The 23,061-nt window shown below is 37.0% G+C and overlaps 1 pseudogene; it reads right to left on the reverse strand.

Annotated features, from left to right (window-relative positions):
• Positions 1 to 9,774: 9,774 nt before the first annotated feature.
• LOC138815122 (U6 spliceosomal RNA) lies at positions 9,775 to 9,871 on the reverse strand (annotated as a pseudogene).
• Positions 9,872 to 23,061: the final 13,190 nt, after the last annotated feature.

The following is a 23,061-nucleotide window of genomic DNA, read 5'->3' on the forward strand; positions in this document are numbered from 1 at the left end:
AGAGAGTCTCACAGACTTTTCTATCGAGGCTGCCTCTGAATGGCACTCCTCAGATCTCAGACTCCTGAAGAGCTAAGAGTATGAGAGCATGAGCTATTAGCATCTGGCCACACTTCCTTTCTTGGCTAAAACATACTACCTCTCTCCCAGCTGAGCACCAATCTACAGCTACCCCTCCTACCCCAGGCTTCAGATGAAACATTACCTCCTCCCCTAAGGAAAATGAATGGGATCAGGTTTGAGTTATATGTTCTTCACACAGTCAGGGGCTGGTGGAAGCTGATGTGGAGGTCAGAGATCTAGGCCAGGGCAAGTAGACAGCTGTTAGAACAGAAGAGATTAGGAAAAGACATCCATGCAGCTGGATGCCAGTGGCTCATGCCTATAATCCTAGCTACTCAAGGCTGAGACCTATGGATCAATCAAGATTCAAAGCTAGCCTGGGCAAACTCTTATCTCCAAAGAATTATGAAAAAGATTGGAAGCGGAGCTACTGTAGTTCAAGTAGTACAGCACCAACCTTGTGCAAACAAGTTAAAGATACCTAGGATACCACCTAAGCTCTGATTTTAAGCCCTGGTAAACACACACACACACACACACACACACACACACACACACACACACACACACACACACACACACACACACACACACACACACACATCCTTAGCAGTTGCCAGAGGCTCATACCAGAAATCCTAACTACTCAAGTGGTTGGTCTCTTAGGGCAGCAACTTAAACCAGCCAAGGCAGGAAAGTATGTGAGACTCTTCTGTCTATTCAGCTACTAAAAAACATGAAAGGTGAGCTGTGGTTCAGTGTTAGCTTCGAACAAAGGAAGCTCAGGGACAGTGCCAAGCTCTGAGTTCCAGCTCTAAGATTTTTTTTAAAGACACCCTACACCCCATTCAGGCCATAAATCCTGATTTTGGTCATCCTAGATCTCACCTCTACTCCTACCACTTCCACAGCACAAGTGTCCGGTGTGTGGCTAGCACTGGGTTAAGAACTTACACAAGGGGGACATAGCCAGTTCAAGGATAATGCCCCAGAACATTGAGGCACTGGCCATACCAGTCTCTTGTCCCCTAGTTCTCTGGCCCTGGAGCTCAAAGTCTGTGCCTCTGTATTCTGACATCTGGAATTGTCTAGAGGCCCTGCTAAGGTTGGAAGATAGACTTACCTGTGAAAAGATATGTTGACATTTCCCAGACATCGACCAATACTTCCAAGCCACCTTGGCCTCACCTCCCATGTAAACCCTCATCATCCGTGCTGGGTTAGCCTTCAGTCAGCTATCAAGCTCGAGTTGGTCAGAGCCACTGGCAACCGCCCTTCCCCCACTCCACTGCCAGACTGCTTAGAGTGGGACGTACAGCCATAGGCCCAGCTGAGAAAAATGACAGGACATCACATGACTGACCCTGCCCCCCTCAGAGGCAGGGGAGAACATATGCCAGCTGGCCCTGCTGACCCAGAATCCTCTGGAGGTGTACAAAGTTATGGACAGCCGAATTTGGGCTCCAAAGGAAAAGTGGAATATTCAGGTCTCTGACAATTTAAGACTCATTACAGATCCTGATCGAGGCTAAAGGCAAGTATGCAATGGAGAAGGGGCACTATCCGAGATTAGGAATAGGCAGACAGGCACTCACAAAGTGGACAGGGGAAAATGAGGGAAACACACACACACTCACACACACACACACACACACACACACACACACACACACACACACACACACACACACTATCCGGTAGCCCAAGGCCTCAGGGAGTCCTTGAGCACATGAATATTCCAACCACCGAGAAGATGGCACTATTGTTATCAGAACAACTGTAGACAAAACTCAGAGCCTCTACACATCTGGAATGGCTCCTAACACAGCAGGTCATTTCCTACTGTACACACAGCTTTTTCCAGAATTTATTTTTTATTTGAGTTTTCTCAAGGCTAGCATTTTATTGCTTGTACCACAGCTCCATTTCTAGTTTTAGCTGGTTACTTTCAAATCAGAATCTAATGGACATTTTTTTCTTGGTCTGCTTTCAAACACAATGCTCATATTTCATCTTTCTGATTAACTAGTATTAATGACATGAGCCACTAGTGTGGCTTCTACTTTTTTCTCTATAACTATCTAATGCATATACTTAGATAGTAATGTAAAACTGAGAGTATAGAAGCAAGATATACAGTGATGATACTGTCCTGTCAGAAATTCAAGTTAGTTATGTAAATTTCTTAAGACCATAAACAAAAAATACCATGATACAGTGTAAGAGAACTCACTATTGAACATATGAGCTTTAAGAGCCTTCTAATAGATCCATTATTTATTGTTACCCAACATTATAAAAAATGTATGAGGCACTGGTAAAATAGAAGTCCTATGCATGACTACATAAATTCTTTGTTTTTTAAGACACTTGTTTTCATCTAAAAAAGTAGGCCTGTCTATTTTCTTCATGTGATTTTGATGATTGAAGGTGCTTAGTGAGAAGGTCAAAATGTATTAGTAGTCCTAAACTATCAATTCTCATTTTTTCTTCTTGGAGAATATAATGATCAAAGCAATAGTTCAGAATCAGCAAGCAATAGTTCAGAATCATGCTTCCAGTGCAAGTGGATCACCAGTGAGAAATCCTCAATACCATTTTCCATAAAGTTTTGTCACAGATAAAGTCTTCCTGCCTTCTCTAGCTGCTTTACTAACTTGGACCTATTTCTTCATTGTACAGGAAAAGTGTGATTCAACTGATTTCAGAGAAATTGTACTAGAATTACCAAGGATTTACTAGAATTACCAAGGATTTACATTCTTGTCTGTAATTTGGTCAAAGCTATGTCTCTTTATGTAGGCTACTAAAATGTATTTACTAATTCCAAGTAAATATATAAATTCTATTTCCATCTTTTTTTAAAAAATAAAATTTTGTTTTCTCTATCAGTTGATCAGAGGCATGAATTTTGTGGCTAGCTAGGTCATTGCATATCTGTATCTCTCTTCCTTTCTCTATTTCATGGTTCTCATAGATAATATGATTGCACCAAAATTATCCTAATTTATTTTGCTTTTATATTTTTGGTTGCATCATTTCACTTTTTGCTCTGCCATTTTCCAAATCATTTATATAGAGGGCATTATTTCATCTTTTCTCATTCCTAGAATAAGCTGCACATGAAGACATCACTGGTCCTTATTTTCAGTCTGTACCTTTGAATACGGAGGAACATCTTTCCTCTGTTCTCCATCAATTCCCTACTCTCCAGTTAGAATAATTTTGAATAGTAAAATTGGAAAAAGGATATAAATCAAATATGCAGAAAATTCACTAGATTTTTCTGACCAGTTCAACCTATGTGAACTATTAGGGAAATACATGGAAACTTCATTCCCATTGGCACTCAAAGTCTCTGGTTAGGCAATTCATAGGAAGATGAGGAACAAGATGAAAAAATAAGGAATGGTATCAATTGCAAGACAAAAATTGGAGAAGGATCCAAGTAAATTTCTTCATTGGGTTGCTGAAAATATTCAGCCTACTAAAATGCGGAGACTACTTTCCAAAAAGGCCACTGATGTGAATACTAGGGATGATGATGAGTATACCCCTCTTCATCAGGAAGCCTACAGTGGACACTTAGACATTGTCCGTGAGTTGGTGGCTCAAGTGGCAAATGCAATAACTGTAGATGGCTGGACAACCCTGCACATTGTATATATGCAGAATAATACCAGAGTGGCTTCTTTCTTACTTCATCATGATACAGATACCAATGCCCAAACTAAAGGCCTCTTGCTGCTGAGAATTGAGATAGCAAAGATACAATGGACCTCTGCCGCTGACTGACTCTGTCGGGACGATGGAGGACACCTAGTGGAGGAACTGGAACAGGTGGGGAGATGGCAAACAGACAACTCACACAGAAGAGGAGTGAATGCTGAGTGTGATTTATTGCAGAGGACAACACGCTTTTATAGCTAAAGTCTCCATGAGAAAGGGCAAAAAGTTACACAATCTTGCTGCAAGGCTTCATTTTTGGGTGTTCACCAGCTGGTCGCCTGATCTTGTTTTTTGGATTACCAGCTATGACAATAGGCACTTGTTTTCGGCTTTACCTCTATTTTTAAGAAATACAATTGGTTTTGATGTTTATCACCTATTAACCATTAACCAGAGCACACAGGCAAGGTGCTGGATAGAAAGGCATGAACTGTAGTACTTTATAGTTACTTTTGTTTAGTTTTGTACTTTATATGTTTCAAATCTTTTTTAAGCAATTGTGCTTCTTTGCCATTCTTTAGAGGGTCCCCAATTTGTGGCCAAAATCATGATATTTAGTATAGTTAGTTAAATCTGGCCATATATCAAATTTAAGCTCATAGTGTCTTTTCTATAACCCTTTCACATAATCGTTTACTCTTCTCCATAGAGGCCTTAACTGTCTCATAAGATCTTTCTTGTTCCTTCTATGATAGTAAGTACCAAGGAGACCTAGATCTAGCAAGTCTCTCAGTAAATGAAAGAGAGTAATAGGAAGTTTTTTCTTCTAAGTAGTTTTCCTAATGGTTGCCATACTTATCATACACACCTGTAAAAGGCTATGGATCTGGGGGAAGTCTTTGGGGTCCTCTAGATAATGGAGGATCCCACCATTTTCCTCTGATAAGCCATTGCCACCTTCCATCTACCAACTTTTTAAGAATCTTCTTTAGCTTTTGGTCTAAATATCCCTCTACATCTTTCTTATCTACAGGATATCTATATGAGTCTATTGTATATGCTTTAGGATTAAAGGGATGTCTCCAGTAGCCATACACTCTTTTTGCTCTAGCCATGCCTACGGCTTCCTGTAAATCTCTTACAAACAATTCCTTCTGCTGAAGTGATGCCATGAACCCCCCAATACTTTTATATTTACTTATGACTTGTCTAATAGCTTCCATAAGAGGGGCTTGTACCGTAGGACTTAACTCTGGTGAGTTAGTCATATTCTCAGGACACTCATCGGATGTTGGAGTCATCAACACTTTTAAGAAAGAGCCTTGAATAAGGGAACATTGAGCATGAATAAGTAGAACAAGCAGCAGGAACAGTAAAAGATTAATAGGCACTGCTATACAGTGAAGAAAAGCAAAACAGGAACAGAAACACATCTTTCCAAGGGGCTTGCCCGCCTTTCCAGGAGGTAGGCCTCTTTGAAGCCCCATTCTCTGAGGTAGACTTCAGTGAAGTCCCATTCTCAGAGATAGGCCTCTTTGAAGCCCCATTCTCTGAGGTAGACTTTGGTGATGTCCCATTCTCAGAGATAGGCCTCTTTGAAGCCCCATTCTCTGAGGTATACTTTGGTGAAGTCCCATTCTCAGAGATAGGCTTCTGGGAAGCCCCATTCTCAGGTCTGAATGCAGGTGTTCCATGCTAAGCTGACTCCACCGGAGTAGGCATGGCATTTGCCCCTTTTTTATATGTTAGATGTGCCAGAGAAATTTCTTCTCATATAGAGAAGATGGAGCAGAAGACTAGTTTGAAGAGGACTGGAAAGACAACAAGAATACATATAACAATAAGTATTATGACTTCAAATGCAATCAAGTAGTGCCACCAATCTAAAGGATTAAGACTTTTTAATCCTCTCTGTAAGTCTGCTGCCAAAGAATTTATCCCCACGGTTTCCAAATGAGCTTGACTAAGGGCTGAGATGTCTTCCTGTAGCTATCCTATCTCATGAATTAAGCTATTGTCCTTCCAGAATTTTTGTAAATGCACTTTGGTAACTTCCCAATCTAAGCTCTCATTATAAGGTAATGGGGTAACACAAAAATATTTAAATGACTGATGACAGCTACTTGTCAGCTGGGTTTTTAGATTATTGACTTCAGTCCTTAACTTTAAGACTACTTTTTCCAAAGCCTCTATTTTGTTTTTTTTTAATTTTGGATCAATAATTTTTTGCTCTGTTAATGTTAGAGAAACATCCTTATTTAACTCATTAACAAAATGTGCCGGGCCTTTTCAACCAGCTTCTTGATCTTTCCCCATATAGGTGGTGTTGCAGTTTTTGTTGAATTAGCCTGTGGTGGTGATAGAGAGAGAGTCTTTATCTTCTGCTCCAGTTTTCTCTGCTGATGTATTTTCATTTTCTTCCTGTCTCTTTTTTGGGCCCGAGAAAGGCCTGATGAGTCTGTTTGGGACCCAAATGGGGGATTCCGCATTCTGTGGGAAAACATAAGCATAGCCTCTCCCGGATGTTAACAGGATGTCTGGCCCACACCAGGTTCCAGTAAGTAGATCCTTCCATTTTAGTAAAGGAAAAGTTGTAGTTTTTCCATGCCCCAATGTCTCATCATTGGGGTTATTCCTTGCTCATCAGCATTGAAATGATTAAGAACCAGTAAAGCATGGTTGAGTGTAATGGGGGAAGTATTGCTTCTCTCCTCCCTGTCTAATTCTTGTCAATTGACTTTTTAAGGTCTGATGAGCTCGTTTTATGATTGCTTGGCCTTGTGGATTATACGGAATCCCTGTTTTGTGCACGATTTTCCATTGTGCACAAAATTTAGCAAAAGCATTAGAGGTGTATGCTGGTCCATTATCAGTTTTTATTTCCTTAGGAATTCCTAGGTCTACAAAGGCTTTAACCAAATGTTGAATAACATCTTTCACAGCCTCTCCAGAATGGGCTGTAGCAACCATAACATGAGAATAAGTATTTATAGTAACATGGACAAAGGAGATTTTCCCAAATTTTGTTACATAAGTAACATCCATTTGCCACAGAACTCTAGGCTTTAAGCCTCTAGGATTAACTCCCATTTTTTGTGGATGAAAAACTTCCGGGCATGCCTCACATTCCCTTACAATTTGTCTTGCCTGTTCTCAGGACACTTGAAACATCTTTCTTAAGGCATTAGCATTCTGATTGTAGTCTATGACTTTCCTGAGCTTCTTCTAAAGCTGACATTACATGACTTTCCTTAGTTAATAAGTCTGCTAACTTGTTCCCTTGAGACAAAGGTACAGGGAGATTACTATGCCCCCTGATGTGTCCCACAAATGCCTTTGTCGTTCTTTGTTGTAATAGCTGTTGTAATTTTATTAATTAGTCTTTTACTTTAGAATGACCAGTAACTAGGGCTGTTTCAATGGCAGGAAACAAGGAAACCACATAGCGGGAATCTGTGTAAAGTTTAAACTCCTCTGAATAATTTTGAAAGGCTAGCAGAACTGCAATAATCTGTTGTGCAGGTACAGTTGGGTCAGAAGATATTAATGGTGGTTTTGTACTGCAATAAACCACAGACTTTCCGCTAGAAGATCCATCTGTAAAAATAGTTAATGCCCCGCCCAAAGGTTCTGTAACAAAAACCTTTGGAAATATCACAGGGGTTTCATTATAAAAGGATATTGGGGCATATGAAAGCTTATTTTACCTGTGTCAGTTAATACAGAAATTTCCAATCATCATCAAATCGTATCAAATGATCTAATTGTTTCTTATTATAAGGGATAATAATGTTAGGTATTTCTTGGCCAAATAATTCTCTAGCTCTTAATTTAGCCTTTAAAATCAAATTAGCACAAAAAAAGGGATATGAAGCAACTGTTTTTCCACGGTTATGGGAATAATGGATCCATTCTAGTATCCCATCCTGCCAAAAACATCCTGTGGGAGTAAAGCTGGTAGCCAGAATTATAAAGGACCATGTTTGTGCAATATTAATTTTCTGTATTTTAGCTGTTTTCAATGCTTTTTCTACCAATTTTATACAGGATAAGGGGGCAGGAGTTATTTTTCTGGTAGATTTAGGATTAGGGTCTCCGTCCAACATTTTCATCAAAGGATCTAATTGTCCTGTAGTTATTTTTAAACTAGGCCGAATCCAATTAATATTCCCTAATAATTTTTGGAAATCATTTAATGTTTTTCATTTATCTATTCTAATTTGTGTCTTTTGAGACATAATATAATCATGTCCAATCACTTTTCCCAGATAATTTAAAGGTCATTCATGTTGAACTTTATCAGGAGCTATTATCAAACCGAATTTTGTTAATTTTTCTACCATATCCTGTAATATTTTTTCTGTCTTTTCTCTAGTTTCATCGGCCATAAGTATATCATCCATATAATGAATAATATATGCCCCTGGATATTTTTCTCTAATTTGTTCTATAGCCCTTTTCACATATTGTTGAATTAAGGTAGGGCTGTTTTTCATGCCCTGAGGTAGCACTTTCCATTGGTACCTATTATAAGTTTGTTTAAAATTAGCCGAAGGGACACTGAAAGCAAATCTCTTGGAATCTTCTGGTTGTAATTTTATTGTAAAAAAGCAATCCTGTAAGTTTATTATTATTATGTATCTACCCTGTGGGACTGCAACAGGAGAGGGTAGACCTGGTTGAAGGGCTCCCATGTCATGCATGGTCTCATTAATGGCCCTTAGATCTTGTAATAATCTCCATTTTCCTGACTTCTTTTTTAATTACCAAAAATGGAGTATTCCATGAACTGGTAGTCTTTTCTATTCTTCCCTTGACTCAATTGTTCTTGAACTAAGTCCTGTATGGCTTGAATCTTTTCTTGAGTTAGGGGCCGCTGATTAATCCATACAAGATCAACACTTTTCCATATTATTTTGTCAGCATAAAGCTGTTCCTCAGTGGCCCCTGTGAAAAATTTTGCTCCTTCGACGAGGAGTCAATTTGTCCTATTTTATTTTCATGTTTTGCATGATGTCTCTGCCCCATAAAGAAAAGGGCAAGGTGGGAATAACATAAGGTTTGAAGTGGCCTTACTGCCCTTCACATACCCATTTGAGTCTCTGAGCTGACTAAGCTACATTAGAAGCCATCCCTAATCCAATTAAGGAAGAAGTCTCTTGCACTGGCCAGGCCATAGGACAATCTTTTCCAGCTATACAGGATCTGTCAGCTCCTGTGTCTAAGAGTCCTGTCATTTGTTTTCCATTGATTTTAATGGCCTTGTAAGGCCTTTATCTGTAATTTCCTGAACCCAGGCTACAGTATCTGTGGTGCCAAACCCTCCTTTACTGTTTTGAGTCAGTGTGGGATTAAGCAAGTTTAGATATGAGAGTAAAATATTTGGGCAATCCTCTGCCCTTTATTAACTTGAATAGTCTCTTTTAGAGACCTTATCATGACCTTTATAGTGGTAGGCCTGTCTGAGTCTATTACACCTGGTAATACCTCAAAATTCTTTTTAGAGTTTGAGCCACCAGCGTACGGCAACACCAATACTTACTGTAAAAAATTCATGAATTCCGTGGAATTCTTCCAAGTGAATTGCCTGCATTGGATGTCAAAATGTATTCAAGAGTTTTTGTATACATGTATAATGATTTCTGCAGAGTTTGTGAAATTTTAATCAGAAATAATTTTAACTTATCTGTTTAAATGAATAGTACAGAAACAAAAGTATTTCTGGTGCTTGTCTGAAAAAGAATATTTTAAACTATTCTCTGTTTGTATAATTTGTCCTTTCAGATTGTATTCCATATAGAAAGTTTTAGATTCCTTTTTTTCCTAGGTCCTAATATTATTTTTCTTTGGGATAAAATGACAATGTTGTCTAATTTCAAAAGTTTTGTAAAGTTTATGGTATTTAAACGCCTTTCTGAGGTGAAGATTTAATACACTGATGTCAAACTAAATTTGATTATATGAATTACATGTGTTGTTACACTTGTTATTTTGTAATCAACTTTTTAATAACTGTTTTTCATTTCTTGCATCTGAAGAAAGAAAAATACGGAATACTTCACAAATTTTCATATCATCCTTGTGCAATTGCCATGTTAATCTCTGTATTGTAATTTGGGAATACCTGCTGCTGAAGCATGTAGTATCTCAAATTTAAGCAGTTAATGATGCAATCTTTATACAGACTTATATCTACGGTTGCCTACTTGTAATAAGGAAACTATATTGTTCCTGACAATGCTACTGATCTTATTTCCCTAAAATTCTGTGAATAGTGGAAAAAATATATTGTTCATGTTAATGCTCACATTTGCAAATTATTTTTGTCAATGACAATTTTAAGTCTTTTTCATTTGGAATTTGATCATACTTTCAATAATTTATTGCTAGGTCCAAAGGTGATGGCTTTTTCATGTACTAATTGATCCAACTGAATTAGCTTTGTGGAGCTAATGGATTCAAAGTAAGCCTTGCTTAAGAGCTACTTCTAACCTTCTGCAGTTGACATTTTCCCAAGTGAGGTCTTACTGGCACAAATGTCTACCTGACCCTTTATTCTTCTTCCATGTAGGAACAGACCAATCAGAATATCTTACCCTGACACCATAGATTGTTTTACTTGAACAAAACTAATCTTAGTTACAAGGGATCATAGAGAGATGAACAGTTCAGACATAACTGTTCAGACTAGAAGGTATTTTATCAAAATATAATTGTTTATTATATCTAACATTTCAAAAGTAACTAAAGCCAAGAAGGGGAAAAAAATTGATCATATTCATGATTACTTAATATCCTGGCCTGTCTACCATCCTACCAGGCAGGAAGTTACACTACTGCATTTCTATCACCAAATATTTTCATAGTTGCAGGAGAAGTCCAGATGTTTCTTCTCATTATTAGGCCTTAAATTGGTAATGTTTTCATCACAGTGTTTTCTCTTGCCTACAGGCTGTAAATCTACAAATAGTAAAGCTTTAGGTCCAACTCTATCAAACACTGAGGTAGAGATAATGTAATAATACTTTAAAACAGAGTTGCCTTTGATACTGTAACCACAACAGAACAATGCAAAACATGTGTCTTTTTTCTTATATTATACATAGTTATATATTTTATATTTATATGTGCTGATTTTATATTTCACACAATGAAACTTACTAGAATTAGTTGATAATTTCACAAATAAATTAAAATTTATTTATTCCAATAAATAGAATTGGAATATAAATAATTAGGTTTAAAATGTATATTAGAATATAAAAAGTATCAACGCAGTGTCTTTGGTATAAACTTGTGATACATTCAAACTGTTCTTGGTTTTCTGAATTCACATGGTAAAAAACCAATTTTGTTTTCCTCTAATCTATAAGGGATTTTACTCTGCTTCTCTGTTTATTGTTTTAATTCACTGATTGCAAACTGTTTTTCTCCATATTTCTGAAGCATTCCTACTGATTATGCCCAAATTTTTCTGATAAGATGTCTAACAAATATTATTCTTCTGCACGACCCAATGATTCCTAGGATCCCAGGTACCAGTTACTTGCATCATCAGATAACAAGGGCAAGACTTCTCACATAGGCCCATGCAACATGCAACAAAGTAATTGAAGACCCATTTCAATTTCTCATTTCCTATATTTCAGGGCCCCAGTTCCTTGAGATGCAGGATTTAGCAGTAAGCAATTGTGAAATGCAAGGCAACTTAAAATGAAAGATGAGATCACAAATTTTGAGAGTATGTACTATGATTCAAACATTCAACTTACAGATGGCCAGCCCATATCAGTGAACAAGTTTACATGGTGTCATAAGATTATTTTTAATACCCCTCCCCTATGATTAATGAAAGATTTTAGTCCAGCATAAGTGGGCCAAAAAATAGTTCCTGGAAGGATAGATCCATAATTGGTCTACCAAGATCCAGAAAAATTTACTTAGAGTTCAAATATAATTCAGAAAAACTTTGAGAAGATCCTTAGTGCTGCAAAACACTGGGACTTCACTACAACATGGCTCAGTGGTATAAAATGTCACTCTCAAACAAATGATAATCTACATTTAATCGACTGAAAGTTATTCCTTTACACATTAACTTTTTAAAATCACATACGCTAAAATAACATTTGACAAGTAGATGATACTTAGTGACATTACAAATTTTTCAAGTGTAGGGAGCAAGTTATAATAGAGTTGAATTATTTACCCAGCACTAATGCCAAACACGTTCAACCATTCATTGAAGTCTAGAAATAGTACCAACCACAATTTGTGTTTTTCAGTAGGAGCCTTCCAGAAATATGTTAAATAGATCATCCTGCCAAATTTCAAACCAAAACGTTTGCTAATAAAGTAAATGTCATCATTTAATAAGGCACATTTTAAAATGTCACAAATAGTTGTCTTATCATATGTAATATTATATTTTCCCTATCTGTGTAACATAGGGAGAAATATGACTTTAGGTCTTGAATATGGGTACTCATCAGAGATATGACAAACATAAAATCTGTCTTCTATTTCTATCACATTCCTATATAGGAATAAATTTTAGTTTTCTTCTTTTTCCAAAACTTACAGGTAGTAAAAAATATTATACCATGTAAAATAAAACAATCACACCACTGTACAAAGCTATTTATAGAAATTGGTAGCTAGGAGTACATTCTATGCATTTTTTAACTTTCTTTTTGACTGAAGATTAATCTTCCAAATGGATGAGAATAAAATCATGTTTAGGTGCTTCACGTCTCCAGTCTTGCAAATTGTTACTGCAGATGAATGAATTATGGAAATATAAGCTGACATCAGTTCAAGCATATGCAGAATGGAAACTCCCTGAAATGTATATAAACCTTTCAAAGTGTTAATAGACAGTTTAACAGGATTACTATCAGTAAGTTGAAAACAGAAAGAAATTATAGTAAAGACATAGAATGAATGAAAAATGAACAAGGGGCAAGTACAGCTAGAATACTCAATGTATACATATGATAAAGGAAGTGGTAAATCTGAAATAAATATTGGAGAAGCATTTGGTTGAGAATGATGGAAGGAGTGACTCTGATCCAAAAGCAATGGACAATTAGATGGATATATTTAATTGTAACACACTTGCACAACCTTTTGAAATTCAGTTTAAAAACACAACAAAAAACAAAAACACACAAAAATCACAACCAACCAGAAATCTCTAGAGAGTATGAATATTTCCTCCCAAAATTTTAAGCAGTTAATGAAGGGTAGTCTTGGGAAAAGCAAACAACGCTATCCAAAGAGAGGTTTGGGATAGGGGAGAATTTTGAACAGATTTAAATAGATTGTCTAAGGTTATAAATCACAATCACCTACATCTCCTGCAAATAGTATCTTTTTCTAGGAGTTCTCTGTCTGAACTGGATAATCCAGTCGTGAGACACACTTGATAGCTTGTGAAGATAGAATGGAAGAAACAAGATCAAGAATGCATTACTCCACTGGAGAGAAAACAATCCTCCATATTTTCTCTAATCTTTCTTCACTACTCTTTCTTCATACTTTCAAGTCAATTGATTTTGAATTATATTTTTCCTTCTTTCTTCTGGCAAAGTAATTTGTCAAAGTAATTCATTAAATATTATTTGCCATTTTCTTCTTTCATGCTGATTTATTGGCCAGGCGAGTCTATGAAACTTCCCTCTTGCACTTGGTTGCCATGAAACAACATCTATTTCAATGTGAAGAAGTCTAATGTAAAACTTTGTCTCCAGAAAACAGTCCAAGAAGCTGTGATCACAAATATTTGGCTGTATTTTTTCTCTTACCTTGAAAGTCGTCTTGTGTCTAAAGTGCCCACAAACATAAGTACTCCATCACTTTTTGGTTCAATCAATTCTAACCTAAAAGATATATTTTGCTAAGAAGATGCTTAGAGGAAACTGAAAAATACTGCACTTTTATCTTCTATGGTAAGACTCTCCTTAGATACCATATCAGGAACAATGAAGTTATTCTATGCAAAATTATTTCAATAGATTATTTTTCTCTTGGTCTTGCATTTGTTCACCAAGATGTATGGAGGAGAGTAGAGTTAAATCACCTATACCTAGAAATACAGTGACTGTTACAAAAGGTCAATTCTTCTATGTCCTTCTTCCATGTCCTCCTCTTAGCTCTTGCCTGATTTCCAATTAATCACAGCATCTTGGCTTCAAGTCTAGTGAAGCTGAAGGACTATATGGGCTCCACCACTGTTAAATCTTCATGATTTGTCTTTGAAAACTCTTTAAGTTGCCTCTTTTGGATGTGGAATGTATTTCCATGTCTCCACTCAATCTGTTCGGCATTGTAGTGAGCCAAATAGGCTCTGTAAAATCAATTTAGTTAGTAAAAATATTAACACAATTTAGGGCTGGGAAGTTGGCTCTTTGGTAGAGTGCTTGCCTTGAATGCCTGAGACCCTGGGTTTGATTCCTCAGCACCACATAAGCAAAAAGAAAAAAAGCCGAAAGTGGTGCTGTGGCTCAAGTGGTAGAGCACTAGCCTTGACCTGAAGACCTGAGGGACCCAGGCCCAGAGTTCAGGCCCCACGACCGGACCCTCCAAAAAATATTAATACAATTTATATAAAATGTTTGGACTCCCTTCACTGCTAAAGCCAATACGCTTAGCTAGGGCTTCTAAGAACTATGTTTTCTTACCTTTTCCATTTGCTCAATTCTTTTCTGAACCCAAAACATTTTGGCTTATGTAATAAGAGAAGTCTTCACTATCTCATGTTATTAAAGATATTATTTTTTGTGATCCACTTAGAAATGTGAAATCATTGGTTTGAATTATATAATCAGATTTTTTTGTTTCACTGCTTCAAATGCAAAGACATTGTGGAAAGTGTTACAAACAGAAATGTGTAAACCCAACACCTTCTTGCATTTTGGAGGGCACTTTCTCCCTAAATATTTTGACTCAAATTATCTTTTTCAGAGAATTACTGCTTGGTAATTAAAGGTAAATTCAAAAATTTTGATGTCTTATTTTTTAAGAACTTGAATTTAAATTCCAATACAACCTTGTTTCACACAGTGAGAATATAGTTCCTGGGTAAGGATGATTCCAAGGGAACCTACAGGATTTACAGCAATGTTTCTGAGGTTTGTTTAGTGTGAAAAAGAGCCATCTTCACCCACATTGCTTCCTCTCTACTAAGTCTCCATGGATTTCTTTGCATGAAAGCCTATTCTCCCAGGAAATTTTAAATTTTCTTAATAGGCTAAGTTGTTAAAAATTTTGAACAATTCAAATTTACCTGTCATAACTTTAAAACTCTTGAAATTCCTTTATCAGAACCGCGAATTCACCAATCCTAATTCCACCTTTACCATCCAAAAGTTAACATGCTCTTTTCATGATATAGTGTCCATGCAACTATTATTTTCCAGTAGCTTTGTACTGCATATATATAGGCATATAAGCTGATGCTAAGCAAAATGAATTCCAAGATATGGAACCAGAGTTTTTTATTTGTGGTTGTTTTTGTTGAACTATGTGACTTGTTTTCTTTGGGTTTTTCCCCTATAGTTCATTCCTGCTGTATTTGATTTTGTATTGTGTATGCATTTCCCTTAAATAGGGAAGGGAAGAGGAAAAGCAAAATGGTGAGACAAAAGGCAAAGGGAAAACCAATGCAATAGCAATACTCACAAGACAATATGTTGGAAATGTACCTCATAAATTGTGAGGGGTGAAGGGGTGAAGGAAAACTGTGAGAAAAATGAAGGAGGGGTAACAATTTTGAAGTGTTTTTTATTCACTACCTTACAATTACTGTAACCTCACTGTACATCAATTTGATAATGAAATTGAAAAAATAAGCTGCGTAAAATGTAATTTTACTGTATTGGCACAGTAAATATTATTCTTTATGTAGCAATATTTTAAAAATCAATTCTATTTGACATCTAATTCAAATTGATTACCTCTTTTTTACCAGAGGGTCATCAACGTGATTGTTATCCAACTAGAAAATATTTTCATAATATACTTGCCAAATTTTTCGAAAAAGAATAAATTTATTACTTTCTTATTCTAAAACAGAAAAACAATTTAATGCTATGGAAACCCATAACTTTTAAAATTAAATAATTTGTTAAGAGGACAGAGTATATATTTTCTTCAAAATTCATATGACAAATAACTACTCATAATTACTCATTTTTAAATTCTCAACATTCCATACGTTAGAGATTCAAAATAGTACTTTTTTGCATGTTATAAAATTCTGCAATAGATCCAGTTTCCAATGGAGTGTACAGATTGAGAAGTCAATAGAAAAATAGCCACATTCTGGTAGAGGATAAAACTATGAAGCATCTGTAAGCATTTTTTTTATCAGAGTAATCTGTTATTTCTATGACTATCAATCCCAACATTTATGCCATGAAGTCATCCTAGCCCAACAGTTTCCAACTTGTAAGGGGCACCCTAAGATTCCTTAATTCATATTATGAATAGCTTATCTGTATTGTGAAAAATACTACACCTCTGCTAATGTGAAGCCCTCCGTGTTCTGGAAAGAATACCACAATAACCTGAGATGCATACTTTTTCCTCCACTGGTATTCTTGAGATCAGATCACTTGCAAATATTATTTATATTTATACATTTTTAATTATCATAGATAATCAGGAAGCTAAGATTGGAAAATTATGGTTCAAAGCCCACCCTGGCAGGAAGGTTTCTTAGAATCTTATCTCCAATATACTTCTCCACGAAAGCCAGACACAAGTGGCACTGATGTTGAAGTGGTAGGGCATGAGCCTTGAGGATAAACATGCTCAGAGACACTGTCCAGGCCAAGAGTTCAAGCTCTAGGCAAACCAATAAAACAAAAACAATGTTGAGTACAAACCCCAAACCTAGCATTTTTCTCAATGTATACAGAGGCACGTAAATAAGGAAATGGCTTCCTGTGTTACTTAGAGGTTGAAAAAAGAAGATGTCACACAACTACTCTCTTCATACCATTTTAAACCAAACCCTCAAAAATTGCTGTTTTTCTTTTTTTTTTTTCAGGTAAGGGGTAGGTTTATTCAGTAGGCCTGCTGGGACCAGGCAAGGTTGGCACTCCACGTGGCTGGGAATTAGAAAGAGCTGGAAAAGAGAGGAAAGAGCTAGAGCAGAGAGAACTAGAAAAGAACAGAGAGAGAGAGAGGTAAGAACAGAGAGAGAGAGAGCTAGAATAGAACAGAGAGAGAGAGAGAGCTAGAAATGAACAGAGAGAGCAGAAAGCTAGAAACGAACAGAGAGAGCACCTGGGCCTGTGGTAGGCCTTATCTAGGGTATGGGCGGGGAAAGGTGTGGCCACACCAAATTCAGATGTGACCTCTTCTAGGTGTCCCAGTTGCCTAGGTAACGCAGGTACTGGGTGGAGACTTTGCTGTGAGGAGGGTGGAGTCTGCTAGCCATCCAGGAGTGGACCTTACATTCTAGCCTTTTAATAATCTTGAAATAGGGCAAGGATTCTCTCTGGCTACTTCCTGCTGACAAGGGGCATCGACAATAGGGGCAAAAGGCTGGAATTTGGTCCCCTCCCATGAGGCAGTGAGCAGTAGCTGTCCCTTGGTGGATTGAGTCCTTGGGTGAAGTCTGGAGAAGTCTCATGAGCATTGAGCGGCTGGAAAAAAAAATACTAAACGGCAAATAAATGGCAAGAGGAAGGACTTGGGGCTGAAAATGTTGGTAGAAATGTCCCTAGCTACTTCTGACATCTGGCGACTAAGTAGAGAAGTCAGGTGACAAAGGCAAGAATATAAATTCCTGTTCAGTTAATAGGTAGACAGGTATAACCATTGGCTGGGTAGGCTTCTTACTTCCACTGACCTCCAGGCTCTGGTTAATTTTGAAAGGGCAGGCACAAAGTAGCTGATGTGATATTATCTCCTCTTAGTCCTCTCCATGTTTCCTTGTTCCCCAGACTGGCTGAGTCTAGGTGCTCGTTGCTCGGATGGCTTCTCCCAGTTGGTATTCAAGATTTGAACTCCATGCCTGGGCAGCATCCCTGAGCACTTCTGCTCAAGCACTTCTACCACGTTGAGTTACAATAACACTTCCAGTGTTCAAGGAGGTTTGAACTCAAGGCCTGGGCACTGTCCCTGAGCACTTCTGCTCAAGGCTAGCACTGAACCACTTTGAGTTATAGTATCACTTGCAGAGTTTAGCTGGGAGATGGAGTCTTAGGGATTTTTCAGCCCGAGCTGGCTTTGAACTGAAATTTTTGGCACAAAAGCCCTTTATTATTTCCAATTAAAGCAACAAGGAGATCAAGTAGAATAAGTAGAGCTTACCTGCTCCTATCAAGAACTGACCAACAAATATTCTGCAATGACAAAACTCATTAGACGTGATGAGAATTTTAGCATAGATATGCCCAGTATTTTAGAACCATGTAGTCAGTAGTAGAATACACAACACAAAACAAAAAAGGCAAATCTCAAAACCTAAAATTTTGACAACATTTAGACATCTTTGCTAACAAAGCACATCAGATGGTTGGGCCTCAGTTACCAGGGCCAGAGTAGAGAAGTGGTGTGGACATGGATGTGAAGGCCAACAATGGTATCGATGCGCTGTTTCCGCCGCAGACAGACTGGTTCGCAAAAGGCCGTCAGAACTGTCGGTATTCCTCAGAGCAAAAAAGGAAAAAGCAAACAAAAAAAGAAAAAAGAGGGAAAAAAAAACAGAGAGAAATCCCAGCTATCCTGACTTTAAGCTCTTTATCTGAGTCACGGCACCATTTATGTTAGGTTTTTTAAAAAGAGGTAACCGAGGAAGGACAGCACCAGCATGCACGTGGTATTCAGGTAAGGGGTAGGTTTATTCAGTAGGCCTGCTGGGACCAGGCAAGGTTGGCACTCCACGTGGCTGGGAATGAGAGAGAGCTTGAAAAGAGAGGAAAGAGCTTGAGCAGAGAGAGCTAGAAAAGAACAGAGAGAGAGAGAGAGAGGTAAGAACAGAGAGAGAGAGCTAGGATAGAACAGAGAGAGAGAGAGATAGAAATGAACAGAGAGAGCAGAGAGCTAGAAACAGAAAGGAAATTGTTGTTTTTCTAAATTTATACATTAATATCATCCATTTCTTAGCAACTCTGTCTAGATTATTCACATTAACATGGTATACATGAACTGTGGGAATTATCTATTAACTATGTTCTAATTATAACTCTCTTGAAAGAATATTCTAGGAAAATAGAATGCAAGAATCATTTGTGAATTTGTCCATTAATCCCTCTATTTAAAAAGAATTTTTTAGTATCCTATAGAATATAAAATTACAAACAAAACAAAAATACATATTTTAAATCTAAATTCTAATTTAACAAAGTCTACAAAGTACTACATTAGATGAACTTTGCTATTTCTCCTGGCTTAAGCTTTTGTAATCCTTCAACATTTCTTTGGAATCCAACAGAATGGTGCTTACTAAGTTTTGTAAATTTTTGGATGGAAATAATGAGCCATTCTGCATCTAGAATTTTCTGTAATAACAGAGCATTTAAAACCAAATGAGGATATATATAAGTTGCATTTCAATAGGAAACTTGACTTCTCAAAACATAATGAGAAAATTAGCCCAAAATTCCAACTGTGTATTCCTTTTTTGTTGTTTGGTTTGTTTTATTGAGACAAAGTTGTTCTACCTAGTCCAGGGAAGGTATCACAATGTAATTCCATTCTCTAATCTCCTGACGAAGTGCTAGAATTCCAGGCTTGTATCACATTGCCCTGCCATAGTTTGTTTATTTACTCTAGAAACAGACTCGCAATTCTGAACTTCTCCTAAGATCTTATCCACTAAATTGACTGCTCAGACTCTTTATGTACTATTTTCAAAGATGTTCTAACAATTCACACAAGATATGAACATTTTTATATGCACCTACAGGGTTCCCTGATTCGTTCCTCCATGGATCCTATCCTGTTAATATTGTTGCTTGACTCCCTTACTATCACTGATTCCTAGCTATGTAATATTCTCAACTTTTGGGGGGAAAGTTCACTGGAGGGCTTTCTAATATTAAAAATTATCACTTGATTCTAGTCTTACTCAGGACATATTTTCTATTGTTTTCTAACTTTTCTACATATTCTGAGAGTTGTTTCACTTGTGTATTTTTGTGTGCACATATAAGTCCCTTTGTGTGTATGTGTATGTTTGTATGTATGTATGCAAAAACCTCATGCTCTTATTCAGCAATCTTGCTCATGACTAGTATTCCAGCTTTTGGCTGTTTAATTTCAGGTAGTGTCTCAAAGCCTGTTCTGCCCAGGCTGGATGCAAATTGAATTTCTCAGACTGTTTTAACTTTTTAGGTTTTATTTTTCCAGGAGTATCAACTTTTAAACTACAAACACTTTTGTGAGTGTTAAGTATAACCTGTAGCCCAGATTTTTAACTCAAGAATTAATATAAAGATAGATGAACATATACATTACATATCTTGAGTATACAATGTTAGAAATGTGGTCCTAAGCTGGGTGTGGTGAGATCTGAGGATTGGAGTTTAAAGCCAGCCCAGATAGGAAAGTCCTGGAGACTCTTTTCTCCAATAACTACCAGAAAACTGGGAGTGGCACTGTGGCTCAAGTGGAAGAGCACTAGCCTTGAGCAGAAGGACAGTGCCCAGTCCCAGATTTCAAGTACCACGACCAACAACTACAAAAAAGAATATAAGAAAAGGAAAAAAAAAAGAAATGTGATCTTAGCCACCAGATTCATTGCTAGTATAAATCTTATTTTTTCCAGTTAAGTCCATTCTCTCATACGTGACTTGCATTGGAAACAATCATTCTTCCATTCTTCTTTTTACAAAATTACGTGTTTATAAAGCATGATTTAGAAAGGATTTGGCTTCATCTTCCACATAGAAGTAATGCTTTCCCTATATCACTCCCATAAATCTACCTACTGGACTTGGCTTTACTGTTTCAATGTTGTCTTATTTGTAGAGTGTTCTATATTTTACTGAAGCCTTTTAAATAACACAGAACTTCTCTTTCCTATTATTCTTATTGTTTCTCTTACTGTTCACTCGTGTACACTTGGGAAATTAATGCACAGCACATACACTCACAAAAAATGATTTGAGAACCTTCCCCCATTTAAAATTCACCATAATTTACAGAGCACTTAATAACTTTGAACAAAATGTACTCATGAAAAAAGTATTCATAAGCAATTTAAATTTCATATTTTCTCCTAAGTTGTCTCTGAAACACGTGTTACCTCATGTCCAAAAGTGTCCTTGTGCTATTTCAATGAAGCCAGAAAACATTCATTTTTTTTCTGGAGCAGCACCATAGATTGTTACTGGAAGTAAGCGGAAGTAACTGTTACTAGATGTGGAAATTGATCTCAGGAGATGAATTGAGCATAGAGGAATGACAAAGTTTAAGTTAACTTTTGCTTTCCTTTTTACTGTACAAGAAAAGAATTCAAGGCTTGAAGGAAACTTTCTTCCTGAAAATTTTGAGTGTGTTCTTTATATAAAACTTGTCTGTAAACTTGTAGTTGAGAGTATCACTAAAGGAAACAATATGCCATTTGAAGGCCAGCATAACAAAAGGAAATGAATTTGTTTTAAAAGTGTTCTACTGCAAATAAACAAAGATATGGAAGTTTTGAAGTGTCTTATGGATGGATGTTTCACTCCTGAGATGATTCTCTTGTTGCAGGAGTCAGTTATCAATTCCTTTAGTCTGGTCCTGAGTTTTCCATAGCAATAAAGATTTCAAAAAACAGGATCCAGAGAGTATGATCAGCAAAACCAGCCTGTTATCGGACCACTACTCCTTTAAGGAGAGTCCCAAAGAAATACCCAGGAATTGTGTTGTTTGCTTGTTTGTTTACTTTGTGCTAGTTCTGGGGCTTGAACTCAGAGGCTGGAACCTGTCCCTGAACAGTTGTCTTTCTTTCCGACCTGCCCCCAAAGCTAGTACACAACTGCTTGAGCCAAAACTCCATTTCTGGTTTTTTGGTGTTTAATTTCAGATAAGAGTATGACAGACTCTCCTGCCTGGTTGGCTTTGAACAAAGACAGTAAGAAAGCTAAGTGACAACAACTGTTTGGACTTCTCTTTTGAACCAAAAAATATTAGATGAAGTTACGATAAAGCTAATCTTTGACCATTTTTCAAGAAGAGAATATGTTCATCAAAGAAGCCATAACTTAAATAACTCAGCAAAAGTAGGTGCACTGAATCCTTTGGGAAGATTACTGTTGACTTAATCATTCCTTTGGGGGAAACTTAAAGCCATATTTGCACTTTTTTTTGATTGTGGGGATTGAACACTGATCCTGGGCACTGTCTCTCAACTCTTCAGCTCAACTTGAATGCTGTACCACTTTAGCTACAGCACCACTTCTGGGTTTCTGGTGGCTAATTGAAGATAAGTGTTTCATGGACTTTCCTGACCAGGCTGGATTTGAATCACAATCCTCTAGTTTTAGCTAGGATTACAGGCAAGAGCCACCAGCACCTGGCTCATATTTGCATTTTTGTGCACTTAATGACACTATGTAGACAAAGAATGGAAATTTGAACCCAATGATGACATTGCAGCTTTTCAGAAAAATTGAGGTAGCAATAAATATCTCCTCCTTTTCCATTTTGTTACATTAATGACTCATGAGCTATGGGACCCTTACATTAGCATCCTGTGACATCTGTGTAGGTGTATTTAGTATTAGGAAATGTTCATAAAGAAATATAGAAAGACAGATTTTCAGAAAGCAAAGGATATCAGGTATGAAAGAACAGCATAGAAGGAGACACATTTATCTAGCCTAAGAGATTTAGAATGCTAAAACAATGAGGAATAAGCCTAGTTGATAACTAGTTCTTCAATAACCAAAAATGGTTCCCTAGAACTGTTTCTGCTATACCTTATCTACTATCATTTTTTCCTTCCATCTGGAGTTATTCCTTCTCTTCTGTCACGACTGTTAATTAGCCTCTGCCTTTTTGGTGCTATGATTGGCCAAAATGATTTCCAAATCTCACTTAGACTACCCTTCTCATTTTGATTAGCAGTGACCCCTCTCAAAGTCCTGGAATATGTAAATTTCCAGAATTAATCTACACCTAACATCTAAGCACATTCCTGGCATTAATTGCCCTGACCTAATGAACAAAACTTTTTTCAACACAGTATCCTAATATAGGTAAAGTACATGAATTAGGGACTATTGTCAAGTATCAGTATGGAAGGAACAATTATATATTCCAAGATTGGGTTCTTTATTTTGCATTTACTAACTAAATGTTCATTGTTGTTATTGTTGCTCTTGT

The sequence above is a fragment of the Dipodomys merriami genome, unplaced genomic scaffold, assembly GCF_024711535.1.
Source record: "Dipodomys merriami isolate MVZ:Mamm:240054 unplaced genomic scaffold, mDipMer1.0.p SCAF_622, whole genome shotgun sequence".
In the NCBI taxonomy this organism is placed as follows: Eukaryota; Metazoa; Chordata; class Mammalia; order Rodentia; family Heteromyidae; genus Dipodomys; species Dipodomys merriami.